This window comes from Chinchilla lanigera, unplaced genomic scaffold (assembly GCF_000276665.1).
Source record: "Chinchilla lanigera isolate Chin_1 unplaced genomic scaffold, ChiLan1.0 scaffold00033, whole genome shotgun sequence".
In the NCBI taxonomy this organism is placed as follows: Eukaryota; Metazoa; Chordata; class Mammalia; order Rodentia; family Chinchillidae; genus Chinchilla; species Chinchilla lanigera.
Window position 1 is genome coordinate 16422900 of NW_004955434.1, and position 9158 is coordinate 16432057.

Consider the following 9158-nt stretch of genomic DNA (forward strand, 5'->3'; position numbering starts at 1 on the left):
GATGTATTGAAAAGAACAGTTAATGCTTAAAATTTTTTATATTTTGACCAATTTTGCATGCTTGTATCCGGCAATCTGAGCAACTGATTTGAAGACAACAATATGCAATGGAGGGGCTGGGGACTTAGCTCAGCGGCACAGTGCCTGCCTGGCAAGTGCAAGGTCGTGAGTTCAATTCCCGGTACCAGAAAAAAAAACAAAACAAAACAAAAAAAAAACCGCAATGGAAAATCCATTGGTGAATTCCTTCCATCTTGTCTAGTAAAACTCTGTATTATCTCTAATGTTTTATTTAATAATTTTTTTATTCTCTTTAATGGTCTGAACAATCTTCCATTCTTACATCTGGTGATCTGAGCAACATAGTTGAAGATAACAATATGTAATATAACAACCACTGTTAATTCCTATGACTTCGTTCTAAAATCCTGTATCACTTTCATAAGTTCTTGCTTTGTTTGGTTTATGTCTGTGATGTTGGTATGCTGCTATTGCTCTTTTTTTTTTACTACTCTCTTTAAAATAAAAAGAAAATAAAACTATGTAGAAAGAAATGCCTCAAAGCACATATAACTTTCTAGCTACCCTAAAAAATTCTGATGGAGAAAGGGATACATTAGAAGAGCTTGTTGTGATGGTTTGCGGCTTGTCAAAGTTGTTTGGCATCTGTTATTGCACTTAAATTTACCATTTGTCTCATTCATCACTGCCTCAGCACCACCTGAAGTTAACACAAAAAAGTGAGATTGCAGTGATTTGCAGGAAGTTTACCTAAATTTAACTGCTTATGACAGCATATTTACAGGTAGTAAATTGCCTAAATTCAACTGCTTCTGATAGCATATTTACAGGTAGTAAATTGCCTAAATTCAACTGCTTCTGATAGCATATTTACAGGTGGTAAATTGCCTAAATTCAATTGCTTATGATAGCATATTTACACTTTCAGTCATAATTCAAACTTTTGTATAACATTACTGATCCATTGCTTCTAAAGCAAAAAGAAGTCTTTTCGATCATCATGTAAACATCCAGCAGAAAATATTCAGTCTTTTTTTTTTAACATCTGTTCTTTTGAACTCCTCCCTTTATATTTATAGGCTTTGATCAAAAAAGCGGTCCTGAACACAATTTTTATTTTCAAGTTCACTCTTTTAAATCTCCCTGAATTCCTGCAAGACTGATAGAATTTATCAATCTATTCTGTTCTCCAAAATTAAAGAAAATAAGTATCAAGAATCTCAACTTTACAACATACTTCAAATAGTGACTGGGTTTTTAAAATTGATATTATTGTCCTTCCTGTATAAAGCCATAAAATACCTGTCCAAAGTGAAAATCCTCACAGGGTTAGAAGAAAATGCAAATTCTCACAGGGTTAGAAGAAAATGCAATGTCACTTGTTCATTCAACAAATGCACAAAGTGCATACATGGCGACTAGTGGTCGAATTAGATAAATGAAGATTCAGTCTGGAAATTCAATGTAACTGAAGAAAAAGAAGTAAACAGAATTAAAATACAGAAACAAAAAAGGAACCCTCAACCCAAAATGAGGACTTAAGGAAAGCTTCTTGGAGTCAGGGACCCCTGCACCGGGTCCCAAACAATCATCAGTCAAAGTACCACATGGAAAAGGTCCTCCCGTAAAGGCAAGAGTATATGGTACCCTCAAAGTCTCTTATCCTTGGCTGAGGCTGGAGGAAAAGGAAAGGACGAAGTGACGAGGCTGGAAGTAATTACTGAGGGAGCTGCAACCAAATTACTGAGGGAGCTGCAACCATTTCTAAAGTGCTCAGACTGAGTTTGAAGTTTATTTTGGCAAAGTGTGTGACATGGTCCGACTGTGCTTTGGAAATATCGCTCTGGTAATGGTGTGGAGGTCGTACAAAAAAATAAGAGAAACGAAGTAGGGATACCATAGAAAAGGCATTGTGAAAAATAGAGATGGAAGTGAAAAATAAACGAAACTGGGAATGAGATAAAAGAGGTAATAGCCGTGAGCAACAGGACCTGACAATGTATTGGTGGAGACGATATGAGACGGATTCTAAGATGTCATATGTAAATTACAATTAGATGGTAATACCAGCCACCAAGACAGAAAACATTAAAGAGCCATGTGGCCATTCTAGAAGTGAAGCTCTATCCTCACTGAGAGTTTGCATGACCCATTAAGAGTTATAGTACAGTATTTTGCTACTGTGGACTGAACTGTATTTCCCGAGATTCATAGGCTGAAAATTTAACCCCCAAAGAACTCACTTTGGAAACAGTCTGAAGTTAAAGAAACTCAAAAGATGAATTCTAATCTCACAGAACTGGTTGCTTGATAGGAAGAAGAAAAGTGATCTCTCTGCACAAGCCCGAGAAAAGTGATGATAGAGCAAGAAGGTGCCCACCTACAAGCCAGGGGGAAGCTCTCATCAGAAGACGAATCTAGCCAGCGCGTGACTCAGAACTTTCCATCATCCAGAAATGTGAAAGAATCATTCCTATTATTTAAGCTACTTGGCCTACAATTAAGTGCCTATGATTTTGTTCAGGCAGACCAAGCTAACTCAGATGTAAATCAACCCACAACCCCTGCTCCAAGAAATATGCTACCACGTGCTACGCTGTGCCTTTTCCCCCAACCGTAAGCGAAGGGAGCAGGATTGTGCTTCTCACCCAGAGGAAGCCGATCTATCTGCCGACTTGAAAGGTAGAAATGGGCTGCACTCTTTCTTGCAAAATGAAGAAATATTAAGAGAATAAGTCAATCACTGGTAGATATAGAGTCGAGAAGATAGAAGGCATGAAGAAACCAGGACAGGCACATGCAAAATTGAGTTTTGAAAGAGCAAACACAAGTCAGTAAATCGAGAAAGAAACAGGTGACACATCTAGGCGTTCCTCGGGAGTCAGTACAGCTGATGAGTAAAACACACTAACTGGCTCCCGCAGAGACACTGACAACCACCGTCCAGGTGAACTCCATTCTGCCAGAGGCACTCTGTATGCCCCGCTCAGACATCCCATTAACACCGGCCTTACACAGTGTACCCACGTGAGAGCTAAGTGTGGCCACCAGCCACCGCCCGGCCTCTGCTGTGGGCTGTGACACCGAAGGGGGTGGCACAGTTTGAGAAAATAAAAAACAAAAAAATACAACCTGCTTTAGTGTGTCAGCACGCCATCCTGTCCTAAACAAACCAATCCGGCATGGACCCTTCCTTAAGAAATGCCAACCCTCCTTCAATGGCTACATTTGGGTATTCTACTTCTAGTAAAAGTTTCAAAGAGCTTACTGGCAAAGGGAATTTTAAAGCACCCCTGAGATAATTAAGAATCCACGGGGAAATAGTTACATTGAAAAAGAAGACCTGGGTGAAGCGAAGGTGGATCTATCAGGGATGTCTGAGATGACAACCCCGACTTGCTGTTACTCAACTCTTCAACAAGCGTTTTGACTTTCCTTTTCAAAGCATACCTCAGATAGATCGATTCTGTCTTCAATCCACTGTATCACATTCATTTCTGTTCCCCTGCATCTTCATCCCTATGTTTAAAGAGCCCAAAATACATGTTAAAACTATGGATTGCAGTACCGTGTCTGGGCACCCACTTCCACATGCTTTTCATCCACAGTTTCTCTTTTAGTACACCCCTAAAAGATAGGACCCCTTTCTCCAAATTGTTAACTCACCCGGAACACAGTCACTGAGGGGAAAGACTTAGGTGCCTCTGAGAGTGAAGATTTAGCTTCCTCTGTTCTCTCCCTCCCTAGTTAAACTCAGAGGAATTTAGGTTGTTGGGCAGCTTGCCTCTGTTTGCTACACATTTGCAGGGTTGAGGGCCAAGGTGCAGCATGCCAGGCATATTTCTTAGACAGAAACAGGCGCCGGATTACTCTAAGGGCTGCTCTGCCTGGTGAATGACATGTCAGTGTCAGGGGCCAGAGGCAGCCCGCTGCCCGTACGGCACTCACTCCAGCCGTATTTCTTGGGAGAAAGCTAAAACACACAAAAGGATTAACTCTGTGGCACAGAATTCTCAGGTGCAATTCCTATGCTGGCAACAAAGTCTCCAGAGAAATTGCTTCAGGTTTTGCCATCTGCCCTTCTGCCTGCCTGGAATAAAGCAATTCTCTAAGGATCCTGGGCAGACTGCATCCTTGGGGCCTATAAAAAGCATGGCTCCTCAAAGCACCCTCGTGGGACCCAGAAACACAGGCGGCAGCTGGTCTGTGTGAGGACTTATCAACTGTAGGAAGAGCGGACAGAAGATGTGTGTCATTCCTCAGCTGCCCACTCAGGGATAGGGTTTTCACTGAGTTGTAAGATCTTGGTGATGATACCGGAGCACAACAATACATGGCTTTGTCGGTTGTAACCAAGTGATTTCTCAGAGGACAGCCCTGAAAAGTAGTGAGCGGACACGAACTTTCCAACACAAAGCTGTAGCTGGGCGAAGAGAGAGTAGACCAGAATACTAACCATGTGGCCTCAGCTGCTTCCTTATCCATATCCTTCAAGTTTACAGTGTTCCTCCCACGTTACTTTCTAGGCTTTCCCTCTCACCCTTAAAATGACTCTATTTCTACTACTTCCCTATTATTATTCCAAATTATATCTCCCATCCTGGAGTTTTCTCTACAAAAATTATGAAGCATATCATCTATCATAGTGCCTACTTAGGTATCACTGCGCTATAAGTACTATACATAATTAGATATTTTTACCTTTCCCCATCAATCACAGCCTTCTAAATTCAGTTTCTGGCTTCCTTGATTTCCCTTTGTTGCATATCGATAGGAATAAACATAAAATTTATCAACTTTCAAGGAAGAGCAGGCTCAAATTTCTGATCACAGGTCCTCCGGGAGGAAAACAGCACATCAGAGTGATAAATACAAGCTGCTTTTCTCTCCTACTTGCTCGTGATGACTAGCTTCATTTCCCCTGGTTGAGTTCCAGGTCTGTGCAGAAAAGTACCAGGCATGTTCTGGGGGTGATCATATTCCCATTCTCTCAGTACATTCTTCACAACACTTTTCAGGCAGCAAGCAGAACTGCTGTCCTCAAACTCAGATATCAGAAGAAATCAACTTTCTTTTATAATAATCAAGGCTTTAATTACTGAAAGATGTAAAACAAAGTTCCAAGTTTTTATTATTTCCAAATACATAGCTTGCTAACTCTAGATTCTTTAGGTGTGAAAACAGAAGACCAAAAAGATTATTATCACTTTCAATGTCGCCTAAGCACACCTTTTATTTAGCCACTATATTTCTACAGTTATTATTACAAGAGGCCTAAAAGCCTATACAATAAAATATCAATGATTATCTGAACAGTTTTAGCAAAAAGCAGTCCCATTCACCTACAAAGGATCTGGGAACAGAGAAAAATGAAGAAGGAATTAAGAAGGGACACAGATCAAAACCTTACTCAGTCAGATTGGATGTCTATCCTGACTTGATGCTCTAAGTAGCAAATTGTCTATGGCATTTTTCTGATTAAAAAAAAATAACTTTATTTCTGAGGCACAAATCCACCATCAAACACTCTTTTTGAGCAGTAGAACTTTCCAAATACATCTTCATGACTGGGATGTCTAAACTGTAAGCTTGGTAATAATCTGCAAATTAAACAACCTGTTATTTGGTGCTTTTTAAAATGCTATTCACTATCAAAGGGTAATAAAATTATACTTAAAAATTAGTTGCTATTGAATCTCCAAATAATGATTTTTTTCCTGAGAACGAAAGAGTCCACCAATGAATGCTTAGACATCAAACTTGCATTATTTTTATTGTCTAAAATGGAACTGTTTATGAAATACTTTCCATATATCCTTTTATCTTACGCAGAACATACATGTTTCACACCTAAGTATTTAGATATTCCCATGATCAGATAAGGAAACACAGGCTTATAAGGATAATATTTTTATCTGAATGCGTGAAGCTTGTAAGTAACAGAGCTAACATTTAAACCCAACCTAAGACTGAACAGTATCACAGGCTCTCTGCACTAAATCACAGCTCTGGGCTCTACTAATAACAATGCCAGAGAGAAAACTGTTATTTACTCTCATATTAAGCAGGCTAGAGCAGCTGTGCTTTCAGCGTTCCCAAGCTATTTCGTGAAATTCCCTTGCATGAACATCATTTTACTAGCTGTGAGATCCTAGGTAAACTGCCTAACTTCTCTGAGCTGCTTTTCCTTTTTTGTAATGTGGGCAATAATGATAACATACGCTTGGAAAGAAGAGACACACAAAAGCTATTTGCTAGTACTGTTTTATATTTTATTTTGTGTCTATACGCCAATTTCTCCATTTTCCTGCTTCCAACTGCTATCAGATTATGCAGGCTTATTAAATTTGTCATTCCTTGATATAAACAAAATCAATCATTTCTGGAATAAGAACTGCAAATTACACCATGGCTTACCTATGCAATACAATACATACTTTAATGACATCCTTCCAATTACTCAACACTTTTCATTTTGGTGGTACTGAGCATGGAACCTAGGTCCTTGCACCACTGAGCTACTTCCTCCACCCTACTGTTTTTCTTTTCTTCTGAAACAAGGTCTCCCTAAATTGCCCAGGGGGCCCTGAACTTGTGATCCTCCTGCCTCAGCCTCATGAGAGACTGCGATTACAGGTATGCACTATCACACCCAGCTTGAAAACTCATTTTATACTACTGAGGGCCCCAAAATTATCTTCCATGGTTCTTCAAAGAAGAAATGAACCTGAAAATTGAAAACTACAAAATTCTACTTAGTCACACACTGACACTTAAAAGTATCAAGTCATCAGTTATCTGCCAAAGAGAACAAATGAAAACAGTACAGTTTAAGGTATGGCAAAAACATAAACAAACAAGGGGAAAAAGGAAAAAATAATGAGCTGAGGCCTCTGAAAGGAAGACTTGGAAAGCCCTCAGAAAATGCCTGACCACTCCTAAGGCTAATAGGCGCTAGACTGGAATGCTGCCAATGGAGACCCAGAAGGAACGGAATCAGTACCTCTACCAAAATAAAATCTGATCTCAGAGAAAGAACTTACTTCTATTTTCTCTCTCACCAAGTAGCAAAACGCAGTAAGAGTCATGAAATCCAGGCAGTTTTTCTCATGACTCCATGGTCAGAATCCCGTAAGATAAGGTATGTGAAAGAATTTGGAAATGAAGTGCTATAGAAGCCTTAAACATTGTTATTATTAATAATACTACTAATAATATTAGCATCAGAATGGCTAAACTCATACTGTTTCCTAATTTAGAGAAAATCATGGCAAAACAACATAGATAGTAATCTAGCTTTACAGAAATGTATATATCAAAAAACGACCGTATTTTTTCAGTAAATACCAATTAAGCACTTACATTTTTCTGGACATGAGACATAGGTGGGTTTACCACGAAGATACTCTACATAGAGTCCTTCCACTCTCCTTCAAATGAAGCCTGTGCGTGTGTGTTCACACGTGTGCAGGCGTGCCCTGTGTTAGGGAATAGGCAAGCACTCTACCAACGAGTTAACACTCCCAGCCCTCAAATTTTCTTATCTAACTTTATACTCAGAAATTTGTTATTTTTACTTAAGAGCCATATAGCAATTCTTTAAATTTCAGGTTCCCAAAAATCTTTATCTGCCTCTATCACGGAAGCATATGGAAAACAATGAGGAGCTACCTAAGTTCTGACCTCTCAGCCGCGTGGTAACAGTAAACAGGAACTCTGCGAAGTGCTGCGCTAGTAACCCAGCACCATCACTGGGGGTCACGAAGAATTTGGAGACGTGACACAGGAGCCCTGTCTTGAAGGTTGTGCAGACTAAGAGGATGTGGGGGAAAGCCATTTCTTGGTGAGGTAAAGATACCAGCTCAGGCAACGAAACCATTAAAAACCCAGAATAATTCAGGAGAGTGGGTTGCAGGCCTCAGTGCGAAGAAGAGAAAGCTAGGCCAGCAACGCTCCCACGAGCTGCCTGAGAGCGTGCTCCGCAGACTGGGGAGAGACCGAGGGCTGGGAAGATTTTAAAATTTGTTTTCTGGAAAACCATTCTGGCAACAGGGAAAATAATTCACCAAGACCCCATGTTAAACTGCTGAAAGAACCCAAAACGCAAACAGGGATGGGCGTGACCGTGCACACCTGCGATTCCAGCGCTCTGAGGGACCCGAGGGACAGCCCGGCTTGGCCAACTTAGTGACTTAGGGAGACCTGGTATCAAAACTTGAAAAACGTTTATAAACAACTGAAAAACTTGGACTCTCCCTCCTCAAATAAAAGATCCTATCAAAAACTGAGCAAGTGAAATGAGCAGACTCCACAGAAGCGCAAATGGGCAACTAGCACCTCTGGCTGTTAGAGATACTCAACTTGAAACAACACTGAGACTCCATCTTACCCCGGAAAGAACGGCCATCAGCAGGAAATCAAAGGCTGGGGAAGCTGCCGGAGGAAAACAACCCTTCTACAACTGTTGGTGGGAATGTCAACTAATATAACCACTATGAAAATTAGTATCTGCTCCTCAGTGTCTTCCCAAAAGAGTTAAAAGACATCACAGTGACACATGCACACCCATGTTTACAGCAGCACCATTCATAAATCTTGGAAGCAGCCTAATACTAAAATGCTATAAAGAAGGATAAATTTGAGTCATTTGTACAAAAATGGGTGTACCTTGAAAACACAGTATTAAGTGAAATAAGTCAAACACATAAGCTTAAATCCTGCACGGCTCCTCTCGCATGAGAAATGCCAAGGACAAATAAAGTTAAAAGCACGACAGAAGAAAGACAAAAGGCAACAGGGAGAATGTGATCTGCTGCACATGGGCAGGGGACCGGGAGCTGGAAGAGGGAGAGGAGAGGCGGGGGCAGATGGAAAAAGAATTAAGATGTGTGATACACCGACACCAATACTCACAGCAAGAGCGTGCTGGTATCACAAACATTCATAAATAAGTGAAGTCCGCCATGATCCTCTCTTACTCATCTCCGTCCTAAACCAAAACAAATCTACTTTGGATCTTCCGTTAACCGAATATGTATACACCAAAGAAGATACAATCTTCCCACAGTAACAAAAGCAGTATTTCTCGGGATCTGCCCTGAAGAACTGCCGGAAAGAACAGGGTATCCCTCTGAGAG

At 40.5% G+C, this 9158-nt stretch overlaps 1 protein-coding gene across 8 annotated transcripts in view; it reads right to left on the reverse strand.

Annotated features, from left to right (window-relative positions):
- Positions 1-8954, reverse strand: part of Mpdz (multiple PDZ domain protein) — a 147731-nt gene extending 138777 nt beyond the window's left edge. For 7 of the 8 annotated variants that reach the window (XM_013516322.1, XM_013516317.1, XM_013516316.1 and 4 more), the window contains exon 1: positions 3472-3540. The gene's annotated coding sequence lies outside the window, so the exon portion shown is untranslated. Of the gene's footprint in view, positions 1-3471; positions 3541-8934 lie in introns of those variants that run through there. The other variant, XM_013516315.1, reaches the window with a different exon arrangement.
- Positions 8955-9158: the final 204 nt, after the last annotated feature.